Here is a 20721-nt window from a genome sequence, read left to right as displayed (position 1 = left end):
TGGTGGGTCATGCCTTTAATATTTATTTATTTGAGTGAGAGAGAGAAAGAGGCAGACAAAAAGAAGAGAGAGAGAATGGGTGCGCCAGAGCCTCCAGTCACTGCAAATGAACTCCAGACACGTGCACCACCTTGTGCATCTGGTTTATGTGGGTTCTGGGGAATTGAACCTTAGTCCTTTGGCTTTGCAACCTAAGACTGCAGATCTTAACTGCTAAGCCATCTCTCCAGCCCATCTTTCTTCTTTTTTGAGACAGGGTCTCATGTAGCTGGCTTCATACTTGCTATGTGGCCAAGGATGACCTTGAACTCCTGATCCTCCTGCTTCTTACATGCTGGGATTACAGGCATGCACCACCATGCTTGGTTTATGTGGTGCTGCAGATCAAACCCAGGGCTTCATGCATGCCAGGCAAGCACTCTATCAAGTCAGCTACATCCTCAGCTCTTTGAAATGCAACGTTTTCATATCATTAAGTCTTTATATATATATTTTAAAAATTAGGACTGGAGAGACAGCTCAGCAGTTGGGGTGTTTCCCTGCAAAGCTGGAGGACCTGAGTTCAATTCCCCAGTACCCATGTAAAACTAGATGTACAAGGTGGCACATGCATCTGGAGTTCGTTTGCAGTGGCTAGAGGCCCTGTGCACCCAAGCTCTCTCTGTCTCTCTCCCTCTCTCTCTCTCTCTATATATATATATCAATCATCTAGCTAGCTCAATGTCTATCTCTATCTGCTTCTTTCTCTCAAATAAATAAATTAATTTATTAATTAATTTTAAAAAATTAATTTAGTTAATTTTGCAATGCTGGGGTTTGAATACAGGGTCATATGCATACTAGATAAGCTTACTACTGTTAACTACATATTGAGCACCAGGGTCTGATAGCTCAGGCTGCCCTCACACCAGCAATCCTACTGCATCTATTTCCCTAGTCTTGGGATTACAGCGTGGACTACCATACATGATTATAATATTTTAAATGATAGCACTGTCTTCCATCTAATTTAAATACTAAATATATAACCCAGAATTTCATATTCTATACCTAACTATCCTAGATTAGATTGATTAACCTAATCTCCTGTAATTCAGTCTAACATTCATTCCTCCTGTCAAAAGAAAATGCTTTCTATGTTCTCCCTCATATGTGGATCCTAGCTACAGATGACTGGGCTTCTGCGTGAGAAGGAAAATACTTAGTAGCAGAGGCCAGTATGTTAAAAAGGAGACATAAAGGGAAGAGGAAGGAAGGGCGGAGGGTACTTAATAGGTTGGTATTGTATATATGTAAGTACAATGATTGTAATGGGGAGGTAATATGTTGTAGAATGGAATTTCAAAGGGGAAAGTGGGGGGGGAGGGTATTACCATGGGATATTTTTTATAATCATGGAAAATGTTAATAAAAATTGTGAAAAGAAAAAAAAATAAAAATTAAATTAAAATTAAAAAAAATGTTTTCTCTTTTCACATTAATATTAGACAATTTCCTTCATAAAAAGACTTTATAAAGGGAAGAGAAAGGAAGGGAGGAGGGTACTTAATAGGTTGATATTGTATATATGTAAGTACAATGATTGAGATGGGGAGGTAATATGATGGAGAATGGAATTTCAAAGGGGAAAGTGGCGGGGGTAGGGAATTACCATGGGATATTTTTTTATAATCATGGAAAATGCTAATAAAAATTTAAAAAAATAAAATAAAAATGGTTTTGAAACCAAAAAATAAATAAATAAAAGATAAAATAAAATAAAAGATACAAAAAAAAAAAAAAGACTTTAAATCTGGCATGGTGGCACACGCCTTTGATCCCAGCACTCAGAAAGCAGAAGTAGGAGGACAGCCTGGGCTAAAATGAGACCCTACCTTGGAAAACCAAAATAAATAGACTTTAGAGCCAATGCAATCTGATAATCCCGTTACTTTTTTTTTTTTTTTTTTGCTGGTGAGGGCTAGAGATTAAACCCAGGGTCTTGTACATGCTAAGCGTACCACAGAGCTATAGCTCCAGTCTTGTTTTTCTGTATTTTTATATGGTTTGTTGCAGTTGTTTTCAGACAGGACCTCACTACATAGCCTCAAGCGCATGATTCTACTGCCTCTGCTTCCTGAGTGCTGTGAGTCCAGGTATTTGAGAGAGGGTCTCATGCAGCCCAGCCCAGCAGTCTCCAGCTCCGTATGTAGCCAAAGAAAATCGTGAACTCCCGTTCCTCCGGCCTCCACTCCCAAGTAGTGAGATTATAAATGTGCATTATCATACCTGGTTTTACGTGATGCTGACGATCGAACTAGGACTTCGTGCCTGCCAGGCAAGCACTCTCCCAAGTGAGCTATATCCTTAGCCCTCACTAGAGCATCTTCTTTAGAAGTGAGGGAGGCCGGGCTCGGTGGTGCACACCTTTAATCTCAGCACTTGGGAGACAAAGGTAGGAGGATCGCCGTGGGTTCGAGGCCACCCTGAGACTCCATAGTGAATTCCAGGTCGGCCTGGGCTAGAGTAAGACCCTACCTTGAAAACCCCCAAAATAATATAAAAATAGTAATAAAAGAAGTGAGGGAAAGCACAAAAAGGAGCTTCATTATTTCTTTGTTTTTCACAGTACTGTGACGGAATCCCAGGACTTGGCATATGCTAGGCAGGTGTTCCGCCACTGAGCTGCACCCACGGTTCTCCACATGAACTCCGTGATGAAATTCAGCTTGTGGGCACAGGTTTTGCGGTAAAGGCTTTTAGTCTGACAGAGGCTCTGGAATGAGCCCAGTAGAAATAGTCCATTATGAATAGCTGATCTGCCAGTCTGTGTTAGCTTGGCTCCTATTTAAGGCCTTCAAAATAACACACACACACACACACACACACACACACACACACACACATACACACACACACTACTAATGGACATGTGAGCCAAGCTCAATTTTATTTTTGCTTATGCATGTTTAGAGTATGTGGAGTGTGCTATGTGACGTGATGTGGGGGGGGCATATGCAGACGTGTATATGTAGATACCTGCATATGTTCAGAGACAGAGAACATCAAGTATCTTCCTCTATTGCTCACCCACATGGTTCCTTGATATGGAATCTCACCCTCAACCTGGAACCGCCTTTTATAAAAGAAAAAAAGCATTTAAAAAAATTATTTATTTATTTATTTATTTGAGAGTGACAGACAGAGAGAAAAAGAGGCAGATAGAGTGAGAGAATGGGCATGCCAGGGCCTCCAGCCACTGCAAATGAACTCCAGACGCGTGCACCCCCCTGTGCATCTGGCTAATGTGGGTCCTGGGGAGTCAAGCCTTGAACCAGGGTCCTTAGGCTTCACAGGCAAGTGCTTAACCTCTAAGCCATCTTTCCAGCTCCCCATCTTTTTTCCAGGAAGTAAGCCCCAGAAAGTCTTTTGTCTCTGCCCTCCCCCAGCAGGACTAGGGTTACAGATATGTGTGACCATATCTAGCTTTATTTATTTGACAGAAAGAGTCAGATAGAGAGAGAGAACGGACACACCAGGACTTCTAGCCACTGCAAATGAACTCCAGATGCATGCACCACCTTGTGTATCTGGATTATGTGGGTCCTGGGGAATTGAATCGTGGTCCTTAGGCTTTACAGGCAAATGGCTTAATGGCCATCACTCTAGCCCGAAATATTTTATTTTTTCTTTATTTATTTGAGAGCAACATAGAAAGAGGCAGAAAGAGAGAGAGAATGGGTATGCCAGGGCCTCTAGCCACTGCAAACAAGCTCCAGACACATGTGTCACCTTGTGCATCTGGCTCTACTATGCGGGTACTGGGGAATTGAACCTTGGCTGGCAGGCTTTGCAAGCAAGCTCCTTTAACCACTGAACCATCTCCCCAGCACCAAGAACAGACAAATTTGAATAGGTGGTCTCAAACTCCTCTCAGCAATCCTCCTACATCTGCCTCCCAAGTGCTGGGATTAAAGGGGAGCACCACCACCGCCCAGTTTAATGTTCTTTTTAAAATTTATTTATTCATTTATTTAAGACAGAGAGAGAGAGAAAGTGACAGACAGTGAGAGTGAGTATGGGCACACCAGGGCTTCCTGCCACTGCAAATGAACTCCAAATGCATATGCCACTTTATGTATCTGGCTTTATGTGGTACTGGGGCAATCAGGCTTTGTAAGCAAGCACCTTTAACCGCTGAGCTATTTCTCCAGCCCAATCCTCTTTTTTGTTTCCTTTTTATTGACAGCTTCCATACTTATAGAAAATAAACCATGATAATCGCCTCCCCCCCCCTTTTTCCCCATCACAGATCTACACTCTGTCATATCCCCTCCCTCTCTCCATTGATCTCTCTTTTGTTTTGATGTCATTATCTTTCCCTTCTATTAGGAGGGTTTAGTGAAGATAGTGCTAGGCACTGCAAGGTCGTGGATATCAAGGCCAATTTCTATGGTCAATTGCATTGTAAGCAGTCCTACCCTTCCTTCGGCTCTTACATCTTTCCACCACCTCTTCCACAATGGGCCTCTGTCATGTCTTCTTGGCACTATGTCGCCTTTTGGGTCATACCAGTGGTCACTGCCATCTGAAGAGAAGCTTCTCTAACCAAAAGTGAGAGTAGCATTAATATATGGATATGAATATTAAGTAAAGTGCTTACAGGGCAGTTTGGTGAGCAAAATGTATTTATCCAGACAAGAGTAGGCATTATACTCCTAATGCTCATGACCTCTCCCACCATACGCTTTTGATAAGGTTTTCATACCAGGTATGTATTCCCTCCTATAGAGAGGTCTCCAGCCCAATTAGAGAGTTGTTGGTTTCCCCCATAACAGACATGCCACTATTGCACCCATTGGCTCGTTTGGCCTGGCTTGCCAAACTTGAGGCTTGCAGTGTCCACTGTTTTCACCACTGATGGCTTCTGCTTCCCATAAGGCTGCCATAAAGTGCAGCTTTTTCCAGCTTTCAGTGGGCTGGTTTACAGGGAGGAGGTTCTCAGCTCATTGCCAGTTTGATTTCTCAGTGACCTAGCAGCCCAGGCATGTGGAGTCTTTAACAATAGGGTTTTATCATCTAATCCTGTTGGAAACCAAGAGCCTTGGCAATGGCCTGTAATGTTTTGGGGGCATCAGGGACCTCCCTGGCCAGCAACTCACTGGAAGATATCCCAGCCCTGGCACTGAAATTTTTCTAGTAACAGTTTGTGGCTTTTGAGTGTGCCATTATCCAAAAAAGTAGATTATCTAGACGGGCATGGTGGCTCATGTCTTTAATCCCAGCACATGGGAGGCAGAGGTAGGAGGATCACCGTGAGTTCGAGGCCACCCTGAGACTACATAGTGAATTCCAGGTCAGCCTGAGCCAGAGTGAGACCCTACCTTGAAAAGCAAAAAAAAAAAAAAAAAAAAAAGTAGATTATCATATGGCTTATTCCCAATATCCTGGATTTTGCCAATCCTCTTTTTGTTTGTTTATTTTCAAGGCAGGGTCACTAGCCCAGACTGGCCTTCAACTCACTCTATGGTTCCAGGCTGGCCTCAAACTCACAGGGTCCTTCTTTCTCTGCCTCCTGACTACTGAGATTAAAAACCTGTGCCACCACACGCTCAGTTTAGTATTCTTTCTAGTAATCCTCATTTCCTTTCTCTCCCTCAGGCAGGGTCTCACTCTAGCCTCAGCTGACCAGGAACTCACTCTAGCTCCAGGCTGGCTTTGAACTCTCAGTGATCCTCTTACCTCAGTTCTAGAATGCTAGGACTAAAGGCATGCGCTACCACACCCAGCTTCTCATTTCCTTTTTCTGATGAAACACCAGCCTGTTGACTCATGAAAATGGTATATGAGATAATATCTTTCTATTGTAATCAGGCTGTAGTGCAGCTGTTTCCTCAGAGTTAGCTTGAAGAAGACAAGCAGTTCTACCTAGGAGCTCCCTGGGAGATCATTAACACTCCCTGGTGGAGGCAGTGGGGAGGCCCTCTAGGCTCACCGGGCTCCTCCCTCCCCGAGGTTATAGAAGCAGTTAACAACTGCCAGGGGAGGAGAGATCTTCAATGGTGTACTTTTTCCTGAGTCCCCAGTGCTGGGAGTGGGACTTCCCCAATAAACTCATTGGTTCACCAAGGTAGGCTTGGATATAATCCTTTCTTTGGTCTATTGGTACTCTATGATGAACACACCTTTTGTGTGTGTGTGTGTGTGTGTGTGTAGTATGTAGGGTTTGATATATGAGTAATATGTTCATACATAGTGTATATATATATATATATATATATACATATACATATATATATATGTGTGTGTGCCCATGCATCCCCTCCCTTTTCCCCTTTCCTTTCTCTTTTCCCTCTCTCTTTCCCTTGTTTCTTTCCACCTTTCTCCCATCCCTTTCCCTCCCTCCTTTTTTTTTTTTTTTTTTTTTTTTGGTTTTTCGAGGTAGGGTCTCACTTTAGCTCAGGCTGACCTGGAATTCACTATGTAGTCTCAGCGTGGCCTCAATCTCACGGCGATCCTCCTACTTCTGCCTCCTGAGTGCTGGGATTAAAGGTGTGTGCCACCACGCCTGGCTTTATTTATTTTATTTATTTATTTTTATTTATTTATTACAGACAGAGTGAGAAAGAGATAGAGAGTGAGTGAGAATGGGCACTCCAGGGCCTCTAACCACGGCAAACAAACTCTAGACGCATGCAGCACCATGTGCATCTGGCTTATGTGGGACCTGGACAATTGAACCTGGGTCCTTAGGCTTCACAGGCAAATGCCTTAACCTTTAAGCCATTTCTCCAGCCCGTCCTTTTTTTTTTTCTTTTTAATTTTCCTTTTTCAAGATAGGGTCTCACTCTAGCCCAGGCTGACCTGGAATTCACTCTGTATTCTCAGGGTAGCCCCGAACTCACAGCAAACCTCCTATCACTGCTTCCCAAGAGCTGGGATTAAAGGTGTGCACCACCACACCTGGCTTCCTCCCTCCTTTTCTCCTTCTTTCCTTCCTTCCTTCTTTCCTTATTTTTTCCCTTCAATCATTCTTTCCTTCACTTTTTGCATCTGGCTTACATGAGTGTCTTGGGAATTGAACCTGGGCTGGCAGGCTTTGCAAGCAAGTGCCTCTAACCATTAAGCAATTTTCCCAGCCCCTATCTTTCACTTTTATTAACAGGTGCTTACAATTTATTGACTTCTTTTTTAAATAGTCAAGTTTAACTCAGGAGTCATAGATTGTTACTGGAAAATTTTTAGGGCCAGGGATGGGATACCTTCCAGTGAGTTGTTGGCCAGGGAGGTCCCTGATGCCCCCAAAACATCACAGGCCATTGCCAAGGCCCTTGGTTTCCTACCAGAAATAGATGGTAAGACCCTATTGCTGAAGACTCCACATACTTGGGCTGCAAGACCATTGAGAAGTCCTGCTGGAACTGAGCTGATAACCTCCTCCATGTAGACCAGCTGACAAAAAGCTGGAAGAAGCCATTCTACATGTAGTTCAATGGGAGAAAGAGATACCACCAGTGAAGATACTCAACAGTGGGCACTGCAAGCCTTATAATTGGCCAGCCGGGCCAAATGAGCCAACAGGTGCAATGGCATGTCTGTCATGGTGGAAACCAACTGCCCTCTAATTGGACTGGAGGTCTGCTCCATGGGAGGGAATACATCCCTGATACTGAAAACCTACAACAGGGGGAGTCATGAGCCCTAGGGGTGTAACATCTACTGCTGTCTGGCTAAATGTATATACTATGCTCATCAAACTGCCCAGCAAGCACTTCTGTTAATGTTCATACCCATATATTAATGCTACTCTCACTTTTGGTAGAGAACCTTCTCTTTTCAGATGGCAGTGACCTTGGGATGACTCAGGAGGCATCATGGTGCTGGAAAGAAGTGACCAGAGTACTCAGCACTGCAATATCTCTATCATACCTTCAAGGCTCAGGGTCCATTGCAGAGGAGGTGGCAGAAAGAATGTAAGACCAAAGGAAGGGTAGGACTCCTTACAACGTGCTCCCCCCAGACACAAAATGGCCTGGGTATCTATGACCTCACAGTGTCTGACACTACCTACACAAGACCATCATAATAGGAGGAAAAAGATCATGACATCAAAATAAAAGAGAGATGATTGAGAGGAGGAGGGAATATGATGGAGAGTGAAGTTTAAAAGGGGAAAGTGTGGGGGGAGGGCATTACCATGGGATAATGTTTACAATCATAGAAGTTAATAAAAAATAAATTAATTTTTAAAAAGTCAAGTTCATTTTTTAAAATAATTTTTATTTATTTATTTGCAAGTGGAGAGAGAGAGAGAATGGGCACACCAGGGCCTCTAGCCACTGCAAACAACTCCAGATGCATGCACTACTTTGTGCATCTGGCTTTACATGGGTACTGGGGAATCAAACCCAGGTTGTTAGGACTTGCAGGCAAGTGCCTTAAATGATGAGCCATCATCTCAGCCAGGCATAGTGGCACACACCTTTAATCCCAGCACTTGGGAGGCAGAGGTAGGAGGATCGCTGTGAGCTCGAGGCTACCCTGAGACTACATAGTGAATTCAAGGTCAGCCTGGGCGAGAGTAAGATTCTACCTCGAAACAACAACAACAAAAAAGTAACATGCTAAACTTCTATTACAAATTTAAAATAAAGTTCTTAAAAATACCTACTTGGCCAGATCTGCAACAATTTTAAAGCCTTTGGAGGCTAGGGAGATAGTTCATTGGGTAAAGTGTTTTGCTCATCATCATGAAGAATTGAGTTCAGTCTCCAGAACCCATGGGAATAAAAAAAAAAAAAAAAAAATCAGTCAGGTGTAGTGGTGCTTATCATCCATGTGCTAGGGAGGAGGAGACAGGCTCCTCCTCGGGGCTCACTGGTCAGTGTAGCGTAATTGGTATACTCCCAGAAAATGAGAGTCCTTGTCTAAAAAAAAAAATAGGTGATGATGTTCATTTGAGGATGTTCTTTCTCTAGCATGCAGTCGCGCATGCGCACACCCACCACCCCCCCCAAGCCAGAGTTTACAGGTCTAGGACTCTAGGTCTGCCTCTTTGTATGGTAACTGAGTAGACCTCTGGGCTAAGAGGAGGGAAGGTCATATTCTCCCAACCCATACCTGTGTACCCAAGACTCCTCCCTCACAGAGCAGCCTCTCTTCTCTCCCCATAAAACCCTCTCCCTGGCTCACACTCTTCCCCCCCCCCCCATACTTCTGCTACTCAGGTGCATGCAACTCCGCTCTCTCTCTTTCTCCTTTTCCCTCGCCCCATTACAATAAAATCTTAGATCCAAGTAACTATCTCTCTTGGCCCTCCACTGTGAATCCCGAAATCTAACACAGACAAAACATGGTAGTATACACCTATAATCCCAGCACTTGGGAAACAGAGGTAGGAAGATCAGAAGTTCAAGGGTAGCCTGTACTATCTCAAAAACAAAATAAAAAAAACAAAATGCCTCCAAGCTGGGCATGGTGGCACATGCCTTTAATCCCAGCACTCGGGAGGCAGAGGTAGGAGGATTGCTGTGTACGCCCACACCAAAAGGGATGGCAGCTCTAACAGGTATTATTATAGCTCTGCCTCCATCTGATTCTAACAATACCTGTGTCAGTTTTGGATTGGTTTGATTATTTCCTCTATGTAGGTTGTACTTTTCCTGCTCATCATCCACATACTGCCTTTGGTTTTGTTTCTTTTTCCCTCACCTCACATTGATGAACTGATGTGTTCTCTGCTGAACGCTAAATGGGGACCTAAGAAGAGCTCTGGGTCTTGTGGCTGTTAGTGGTTTTTTCTCTGTGCAGAGCTCACCAGCATGATGTTCTGCCCTACACATCAACGAGGCTCAGCTCCATCTCCTCCTCTCACCTCAGATAATCTACCAGGGTCTACCTAAATTCCACTTTTGTGTTACCATATGGAAACTCACTCAGAAAGCTGGGCAGGCACAGAGCTGATCCCCTTTGTTCCTATCAGTCAGGGGCCATTGTTCTTCATGGCCTAATGTCAATTTAAAAAATTTGTTTTTGTTTATTTTTATTTATTTATTTATGTGAGAGTGACAGACAGAGAGAGAAAGACAGAGAGAAGAATGGGCGTGTCAGAGCCTCCAGCCAGTGCAAATGAACTCCAGATGCATGTGCCCTCTTGTGCATCTGGCTAACATGGGCCCTAGGGAATCGAGCCTCGAACTGGGGTCCTTAGGCTGCACAGGCAAGTGCTTAACCACTAAGCCATCTCTCCAGCCCCCCCCCCCACTTTTTGTTGAGAGAGAGAAAGAGGAAAATAGAGAGAATTAGAGAGAATGAGTGTGACCTCTAGCCACTGCAAATGTACTTTAGATGCATATGCCACTTTGTACATCTGGCTTATGTGGGTCCTGGGGAATTGAACCTAGATCCTCTGGCTTTGTAGGCAAGCACTTTAACCACTGAGCCATCTCTCCAGCCCTAATGTCAAATATTTTGAAAGTAGTTATCTTGTATGTGCGTCAGGGGTGTGTGTGTGCAGAGGATCTGATAGCCTTTACTTTTTTTTTTTTTTTTTGATTTTTCGAGGTAGGGTCTCGCTGTAGCCCAGGCTGACCTGGAATTCACTATGGAGTCTCAGGGTGGCCTAGAACTCACTGCAATTCTCCTGCCTCTGCCTCCCGAGTGCTGGGATTAAAGGCATGGCCACCACGCCTGCTGATAGCCTTTACTTATCACTCATCTGCATACTTCTTTTTTTGAGATGGGGTCTCCTTCAACTAGAGGCCCTGAGCCCAGGTCTCTGATTTGAGCCCCACTGTGCCCATGTATGGCCAAGCCCAACCTTTAAAAATGTGAGTTCTAAGCCAGGTGTGGTGACACATGCCTTTAATCGACGCACGCCTTTAATCCCAGCACTCAGGAGGCAGAGGGAAGAGGATCACCATGAGTTTGAGGCCACCCTGAGACTACATAGTGAGTTCCAGGTCAACCTCAGCTGGAGTGAAACCCTTGCTTGAAAACAAAAAACAAAAAACAAACAACAACAACAAAAAAAGTGAGTTCTGCATAAGCCAGATGCACTAGGTGATGCATACATCTGGAATTTGTTTGCAATGGCTGGACGCCCTGGGGTACCTATTCTTCCTCTCTCTCTCTCTGTCTCTGTCTCTCTCTCTCTTTCTCTCTCTCCCTCCCCCAAATAAATAAATAAAAACAAAATATTAAAATGTGGGTTCTGGGGAGACGAACTTGAAGGCTAGAGGCCTTCATATTTAAGCAGAAAACACTCTTAACTGCTGAACCAGCCCCCAAATAGTTATTTTTTAAAAATACTGTGGCTGGGTTGGGAAAATAGCTCAGTAGTTTAAGGTGTTTGCATGCAAACCCTGCTGGCCTAGGTTCGGTACCCCAGCACCCACAGAAAATCATTCATTTGCAGTGGCAAGTGACCTGGCATGCACACACACACACAAACACACACATGCAGATAAATAAAGTTTGTTTTTTTTTAAATTTTAAATATTGTGGCTGAGACTGTGGCCCATGCTTGACAAAAATATACTTAGTATGTAAAAGACTCTGGGTTCAGTCCTCAATACCCAAAAGAGATTATTTTAAAATATATTTTATTTATTTATTTGCAAGGAGAGAAAGAAAGGGAATGGATACATCAGGACCTCTAGCCACTATACATGAACTCCAGATGCATTGCCACTTTGTGCATCTGGCTCTACATGAGTACTGGAGAATCGAACCTGGGTCCTTTGGCTTTGTTTTTAATTGTTTCAGGTAGGTGGAAAAATGGTATCACTGCTACTTAGTCTTGATCCAAGCAGTAGGTCCAATTCAGGCTTTGTTCATAGCAATTAGCTCACATGTTCTGACCACAGAAAGGAAGAAGTATGATAGACCTAAGTTTAACTGGATCTGTTGACTTAAATTATTATTATTACTTTCAAGGTGGGGTCTCACTCTAGGCCAGACTAATCTCGAACTTACTCTGTAGTCCCAGGCTGGCCTCAAACTCACAGCCATCCTTCTACCTCTGCCTCCTAAGTGCTGGGATCAAAGGTGTGTGTGCACCACCACGCCTGTCTGTAGACTCAAACTATAACAACACTTTCTGTCTCTCCATCTCATCTCCACCTCTTAGTGTTGGCTACATTCTAGAAGAGGGCATGGCCACTGTCAGGTCTATAGTTCCACTTTTATGGCCAGAATGCCAAGGTAAAAGAGAAAACTCCTACGTGGTCTGATATAATGATTCCATGTCTTGATCTTATAACAACCACCAAGGTCAGGAGGATACATTAAAAGGAAGATCCAGGCTGGAGACATGGCTTAGTTGTTAAAGTGCTTTCCTGCAAAGGCCAACGGCCCAAGTTCAATTCCCTAGTATCCATCTTAAACCAGATGCACAAAGTGGCATATGCATCTGAGTTCATTTACAATGGCTAGAGGCCCTGGCACACCCATTCTCTCTATCCCTCTGTGCTTGCAAATAAATAAATAATTTTTAACATTTTTTTAAAGGGCTGGAGCGATGGCTTAGCGGTTAAGGTGCTTGCCAGCAAAGCCACAGCACACAGGTTCAATTCCCCAGTACCTACGTAAGCGAGTGCACGCATCTGGAGTTTGTTTGCAGTGGCTAGAGGCCCTGGCACACTCATTCTCCCTCTCTCTCTAATAAATAAAAAAATTTAAAAATATCACCTACATTGCCATGTATGTGTAAGACTGTATTTTCTTGTACTTTAACTTTGTAGAAATGCATTTACTGTGTCCAAGGCTTTAGACAAAGATTACATGGTAGCTGGGCGTGGTGGCACACACCTTTAATCCCAGCGCCCAGTAGGCAGAGAGAGAAGACTACACAGTGAATTCCAGGTCAACCTGAGCTAGAGTGAGACCCTACCTCGAAAAAACACAAACAAACAAACAAACAAACAACAAAAAGAGATTACATGCGGTCAACATGCCCACCAAATTATTTATCCCACTTTATTCTCCTATCGCATTTCCCCTCAGCATTACCAATAGGGTATGACTTTTTTTCATAGTGGCCAAGTCAAAAAGTAAAAACAAACGATACTTTACCATTATTTTAATTTGCAGTTCTTTGATTAGTTGTGAAGTCAACTGCTTCCTCACAAACATTTGCCAATATACTGGGATTTTAGTAAATGCCAACTATATTGCTTGCAACAATATCTTAAAATTCAAGTCATCTGACTTTATTTTGCTTTTCACTCCACTTTTTTTCCGCTCCATTTTTATGATTATTTTTATTTATTTATTTATTCTGGAATCAACGTTATTGCTGATGGGTGCTGCTTCCTCCCTGTGCCCTTGATCTCTCCTGTGGTTCAAAGCCCCACCAGGACAGCACAGCGCTTACACTGTGCTGGACCAGAGACAAGGTAGACAACCCTGCCTCGGTAAGCTGCGCCTGGCCCAGTCCCTGCCACCCTCACCCACCCGACTGCGCATCAACTCTAGTAAACAATGGCTCCAGGCAAGGCCTGGAAGAGCTGCGAGGCAGACTGCTGTGTAAATGGATTTGGGACAAGGAGCCAGATCTTCATTGAGCTCCACTGTGGGCCCAGGCCAGTGAAGTCTGAAAAAGCGGGAAGCCTGATCCCAAACTATGGCTCAGATTATGCCCACAGCGCAGAAGGCTCAGCTCCCCTGTGCCAACCAACATTCAGATTACAGGACCTGAGGTCCAACTTGGGCTAGCCTCCAGTTCTAGGTAGCAGATGGCAGTGTCCATTTTCTCCCTTCCACCCGCCCCCCCCACAAGCTGGAGGTCATAGATGCCCGGGTGGGGGTGGGGGGACAACACCAAAGCCAGGCAGTGGCGATCTGTCCAGCCCAAAGGCTTGGATCAGCTCTGCCCTCACTGCTGCAATGACAGACAGACCTGAGCGCGGTGAGGCCAGCAAAGGCTGCATTGTACAAAAATGTGGATGCAGAAATCGCCTAACCAGTTCAAGCGTCCAAAGTCACCCAGCAGGTCAAAGCAAGTCAGTCAGCCCCAGAGTTCAAGAGAAGACAGGAAGAGCTGACTTGGGACCGGGAGGCAGACACAGTTCCCAAATTGTTTGTGTCATGCCACCCGTGCCTCAGGCTCCAGAACAGGAGAGAGACCGCAGACACCATCCAGTAAAAGATCAGTACAACCTGTATGATGGCACCAAGAAAGCCCAGCTTGGAGAAGGAGACCTGGCCCAGACATGCATCCTGTACGCCCTGTGGCATGGCTGTCTCGGGCGATGAGCAGCTCCAGGACACGGATGGCCACAAGGAGCACAGACAGGCCCATCAGCACCAGCAAGCACAGCGTGGCCAGAGGGCAGCCCAGGTTCCTCTGCCAGGCTGAAGCCTTCTACCGCTTCTCCGGAGGGATCCTTTGTGTCTGCAGAGCCTGAACCTGTCTGTGTATGTAGCAGCTCCAGGTCTATCTAAAGGCAGCCAGCGGGAGGTGGGATCACAGAGCCTTGGGGTCAGAGCTGCCTCTTCAAAGGCAAGATCTTCTAGTAGCCCGGGCTTGACCAGTAGTTTCCCAGTGACCCAGGACACGCAGGCAAGACCTACCCGGAGAACACACCAGGACACCAAGGAAGGAGGTGCAGGATTAGAGATAGGAGAAGTGGTACTCCAGAAGTCAGGCAACCTTTCCTTCCTTTTTTTTTTTTTTATTTTTAAATTTTATTTATTTATTTTTTGGGGGGTTTTGGTTTCTTTCTTTCTTGTTTTTTTTGGGGGGGGTTTCAAATAGGGTCTCACTCTGACCTAGGCTGACCTGGAATTCACTATGCAGTCTCAGAGTGGACTCGAACTCACAGTGATCCTCCTACCTCTGCCTCCCAAGGGCTGGGATTAAAAGTGTGTGCCACCATGCCCAGCTTCCATTATTTATTTATTTATTTTTGCTTTTCTCGAGGTAGGGTCAAGCTGACCTGGAATTCACTATGCAGTCTCAGGCTGGCCTCGAACTCACAGTGATCCTTCTACCTTTGCTGGGATTGAGGATGTGCACTTGACCATGCCACGCTTTTTAGCTGTTTCTTATGTAACTTGTAAAATCCCTTTGTGCTAAATCTGTCGGTCCTTTCCTTAATGATTTCTGCCTTTGGTGCTGACACAGCTGCCTTCACTTTTCAGTTGGTCACATTTGGCACCAGTCAGTTTCAACCTCTCCAAGTGATGTGTAAAAATCAGTTTTTGGCATGGAACTCTTTTAGAGATTAATCCACTCCTGCTTCTTACAAGACTCCCAGGACTACAGACAGCAATTAAAAACATGATTTCTCCCAAAAGGCTAATTACAGAAGCTATTACTTCTGCTGTTCACCATGTTCGTCAACAACTTGGTTTATAACCAGGTAGTCTAGTTGAGAATGCTCTCTGGTTAACTGACGAAAATCTTTGAGTAATAATACTAATAGGTCAAATGACAGCATGCTCAAATTTTCATGAAGGAAGTTTGGGAATGTTTGCTGTAAGGCAAGCCTGGTGGCCTATGCTCGTAAGACAAATACCTGAGAGGCTGAGACAGCAGAAGTGCTGCAACTTTGAATGTAGCTGGTTCGTCAGTCACATAGCAAGACCTTGCCTCAAATGAAAACAACACAATATTCCAAGCATTTCACAGGACACGTTTACATCATAGAATTATTCTTTCTTTGTAAATCTGAAATTCAAATTTGACTGAATATCCAGTGTTTTATCTGGCATGTGGCTAAGTGGCTACCATATAGGCCAAACAGATAGAGAGTATCTTATTTCTTACAAAACTGCAAAGCTGTAGAGTCCTGAAAAAAATATCTAAACCAAGGAGGAAAAAGGATTGTTTTGACAAGGAAATCACTTGACTTCTGAAAGACCATTAGATTCCAAAGCCAAAGCTACTAAATCAATGAAATTCAAGTCAATAATTATTTGCTGGGTGCTTTCTTTGTAAGTACAAATAAATATTTAGCTATGCTCAAGAGTGTGTACTTACGAATTGTTTAAGACCTTGTGTCCATTGAAGTAACTGGTACCTGGGCTGTACTAGGTGTTAACTGTCTTGAGTGTCACCCTTTGTGGTGGGATGAACAAAGAGTAAGTCTTGAGAGACTTCTCTTCACCTAGTTTTTAAATTTTACTTTATTTTATTTTATTCTAGTTGGTTATTTTGGTACTTAGGACTGACACAAGCTAAGCACATGCTCTACCACTGAGTTATATCCCTAAGCCCCAGTCACTAGTCTGAACATAACAGGGTCTCACTCTAGCCCAGGCTGACCTGGAATTCACTATGTAGCCTCAGGGTGACCTCGAACTCACAGTGATCCTCCTACCTCTGCCCCCCGAGTGCCAGGATTAAAGGCATGCACCACCACGCCTGGCATTAGTAGCGAGTGTCTGTTATCCCAACCTTTTTATCTTATTTTATTTTTATTTTTTTGTTTTTTTGAGGTAGGGTCTCACTCTAGCTCAGGCTGACCTGGAATTCACTATGTAGTCACAGGGTGGCCTTGAATTTACGGCGATCCTCCGACCTCTGCCTCCCAAGTGCTGGGACTAAAGGCATGCACCACCAGCCTTTTTTTTTTTTTTAATTATTTTTATTTATTTGCAAGCAGAGAGAGAGAGAGGTAGAGAGAGAAGAGACAGACAGACAGAGAATGGGCACGCCAGGGCCTGTAGCCACTGCAAACGAACTCCAGATGCATGTGCCCCTTGTACATCTGGCTTATGTGGGTCCTGGGGAATCGACATGGGTCCTGCGGAATTGAACCTGGGTTCTTTGGCTTTGCAGGCAAACGCCTTAGCAGTTAAGCGATCCCTCTCGCCCCCTAGCCTTCTTTTAGTGAGAAAGGACTCAGGAGAATGCCAGCGAGTTTGCAGCCCAGCCAGCCCGGCAGTAGCAGAGGTGAACAGCAAAAGACCTTGCCTCAAATAAGGTGGAAAGCAAGGACTGACACTTGGGTTTTCCGCCTGACCTCCACATGTGCATCATGGCATATTCACACACACGAACTCACACCCACATGCTTAAAAAAAAAAAAGGAAAATAAAGAGTTTTCTGTTATATATAAGGAAAATATTATGGAATATAAGGGGTCAGACTGAGAGGGAATCACTGTCAGGGGCTGGAGAAGGAGACAATATTGTTTGCTTGTTTGTTTTTAAATATTTTACTGGGCTGGAGAGATGGCTCAGCAGTTAAGGCACTTGCCTGCAAAGCCAAAGGACCAGATTTGACTCTCCAGGACCCACGTAAGCCGGATGCACAAGGTGGCACATGCGTCTGGAGTTCGTTTGCAGTGGCTAGAGGTCCTGGGGTGCCTATTCTCTCTCTCTGCCTCTTTCACGCTCTCAAAAAAAAAAAATGCAGCCTTTTCAATATCTCAGCTGTTAGATGGGGGTCTCTCATCCCTTCCCCAAGTATTACTTTCAGAGCATTAATAAACCCAAATTTCTCCTAGATTCTAAGCTTTGACCATGGTCAAGGCTACACAGCAGGTTGTAATGGATAATCTGATTTTCAGAGCTGTAGTATAGGCAGCCTGTCAAGAATTGCTTTAGCCAGGGAGCTGTCGTGCATGAGGTCAGACCCTTTCCTGGGGAGAACCAGCGCAGAATGACTGGTCAGCAAGGGATACAAAGGGTCATACCTTGCTGTACTCAGAGAAACTTTGCGCCACTACCCATAAGTTCAGCAGGTGTATCTATAGCAAAAACATTGCAGTTCAACTTGCCCCTCTGCCAATTCTACTTCTCTTACTCCCTTCACATGTACCTGCTCTGAACTCCCCATTAAAAGCTTAGGAACAGGGCTGCAGAGATAGCTTAGCGGTTAAGGTGTTTATCCATGAAGCCTAGGGCCCCATGTTCAACTCCCCAGATCCCATGTAAATCAGATGCACAAGGTGATGCATGTGAACACAAGGTCGCACATGTGCATACAGTAGAATTCAATTACAGTAGCTGGAGGCCTTGGCACACCAATTCTGTCTCTCATTAAAAAAAAAAAAAAAAAAAAAAGCCTAGGCGCAAACAACCTTGCATGCACATCTGTCTATATAGGCCTTGCTAGGGAGCGCATTACCCAAGGCATATTTTCTTGAAGTATCTCTTAGATAACCTTCCAGTTTCTTGGGACAGACTTCAAGGTTTGTTGAAGTTGATCTATACTGTTAAGGCCTCATCTGCCCTTTTCTAGACAGATGTGCAAATTTCACAGAAGCAGGAAACTAAGTGGTTTCTGTGATAAGAGAAAAATTCTTCATGGTCAGTTACATTAGGTGAGTTGACCAAATTGGCAGGTGCCCGTAATTAGCCTTCTTGTTCCTTATTGAAATTCAGACCCAGGGAGATTGGTAGATCTTTGCCCTCGAACTGATCTAATCCTGATGGACAAAATAGTCACTACAACAGTATATATATACAAAATTCCAGCAGGGCATGGTGGTGTATGCCTTAAGTACTAGCATTTGGGAGGATCGCCATGAGTTCCAGGCCACCCTGAGACGACATGGTGAATTCTAATTCCAGGTTAGCCTGGGCTAGAGTGAGACTGTACCTCAAAAAAATCAAACAAACAAAAAGTCCTGGGCTGGAGAGATAGCTTAGCAGTTAAGCCGCTTGCCTGTGAAGCCTAAGGACCCAGGTTCGAGTCTCCAGGACACACGTGAGCCCGATGCACAAGGGGGCGCACGCATCTGGAGCTCATGTGCAGTGGCTAGAAGCCCTGACGCTCCTATTCTCGCTCTCTAATTAAAAAAAAAAAAAAACCCAAGAACAAATTTCACCCTTTGCTAGGGACTACTTTTCCTTCTTCCTGCCATTAAGCTTCTTGTTTATCTCTCTCCTAACCAGATTTTCCTGCAAGACTGAAAGTTGCTCTTAGGAATCTTGGGAGTGAACTTGACACCTCTGATTCACAATCACTTAACCCTGTGGAATTTGACTAACATCTCTTCTACAGCCAGCTGTCACCTATTCATCTCTCCTTTTGGCTTTGTGCATTCATTCAGCTTAGTTACAAAATGGGAATGAGGGTAATTTCCACTCTGACCAATGCTGCCCTGAGTACTTCGTATTAGCTCATTAAATCTCACAGTAACTCAACACAATGATGTGTGTGTGTGTGTGTAGTAACCCAACATGGAGAGAGCAATATATATATATATGTATATACATACACACACACACACACACACACGTGTGTGTGTGTGTGTGTGTCTCCCTTAATACACATAAAACCAAAGTTCAAAGAGTCATGTAATTTATTTAATTCTCCCCTGTTTTTGATATGATGCCAAGTATCTAACCCAGGACTTTAGTAGGCAAGCACTCTACCACCAAGCTACCCTTGTGGCCCATCATTTAGTTCTTTAGATTCATAACCTCCCCTTCTTCTGAAGTTAACTTGGCTCAGTCTACATGGGATTGTGAAGCAGTATCTTCCATTAATTCTAACGTTGTCTTACTAGAACTTGGTTCCAATAGTGCTTAAATTAATTTAGGGGCTGGAGAGATGGCTTACTGCTTAAGGCACTTGCCTGCAAAGCCAAAGGACCTCAGTTCAATTCTACAGACTCCATGTAAGCCAGATGCACAATGTGGCATATGCATCTGAAGTTCATTTGCAGTGGCTGGCTGCCCTGGTGCACCCATTCTTTCTCTGTTTCTATCTCCCTCTCTCTCTCTCTCAAATAAGTAAATAAAATAAATATTAAGGGCTGGAGAGATGGCTTAGCGGTTAAGCGCTTGCCTGTAAAGCCTAAGGACCCCGGTTCGAGGCTCAGTTTCCCAGGTCCCACGTTAGCCAGATGCACAAGGGGGCGCACACATCTGCAGTTCGTTCGAGGAGGCTGGAAGCCCTGGCACGCCCATTCTCTCTCTCTCCCTCTATCTGTCTTTCTCTCTGTGTCTGTCGCTCTCAAATAAATAAATGAAAAATGAAAAAAAATATTTAAAAATAAAAATATTTAAAAATTAATTTCACTCCTTTTGAATTATTGTATTAGCCATCCTGATGCTATACATCAGGAGTGATTTCTGAAACTGGCATGGTCTATAAACAGCTACCCAACACCGTCCTGTTTCATTGATTAATTGATTCACAATTCCTTAAAGGGTTACCTTTAAGGCCGAGTGAGATGGCTCACGCCTTTAATCCCAGCACTCTGGAGGCAGGAAGGCAGAGGTAGAAGGATCGCCATAAATTCGAGGCCACGCTGATACTACATAGTGAATTCCAGGTCAGCCTGGGCTGGAGCAAGACACTCCCTTGAAAAACCAAAAACCAAAAAATAAAACTAAAAATAAAGATAATGCCCGGGGTGGTGGTGCAGGCCTTTATTCTCAGCACTCCAGAGGCTGAGGTAGCAGGATGACTGTGAGACTGAGGCCAGCCTAGAGCTACAGAGTAAATTCCAGGTGGTCAACCTGGCCTAGAGTGAGATCCTGCCTTGAAAACAAACAAACAAACAAACAAGAAATGAGTTGTCTTTAGTGCCTGCCAAGTGCAAGGGAAGTGTTATTAGAGAATGCTAGGGATCAGTAGCTAAAGACACAGACTCTAAGGTACAATAATTGAGTCAGAATTCAGCCTCTATCATTCAGCAGTTATGTGGCCTTGAATTAGATATTAATCCTCTTAATTTTCAGGTTGTCACTTGTAAAGTGAAGATAAAAATGCTTCATAGAAACTTCATAGAAAGTAGTTGTGCAGTTCAAAGAGGAGTCTCCGTGTAAAGGGCTTGA

The 20721-nt window shown here is 44.1% G+C and overlaps 1 pseudogene; it reads right to left on the bottom strand.

The window, feature by feature from the left end:
- Window positions 1–13766: 13766 nt before the first annotated feature.
- Window positions 13767–18544, bottom strand: LOC101598826 (annotated as a pseudogene).
- Window positions 18545–20721: the final 2177 nt, after the last annotated feature.

The sequence above is a fragment of the Jaculus jaculus genome, chromosome 18 (genome assembly GCF_020740685.1).
Source record: "Jaculus jaculus isolate mJacJac1 chromosome 18, mJacJac1.mat.Y.cur, whole genome shotgun sequence".
Lineage (NCBI taxonomy): Eukaryota > Metazoa > Chordata > Mammalia > Rodentia > Dipodidae > Jaculus > Jaculus jaculus.
This window is presented reverse-complemented; position numbering and strand designations above follow the sequence as displayed.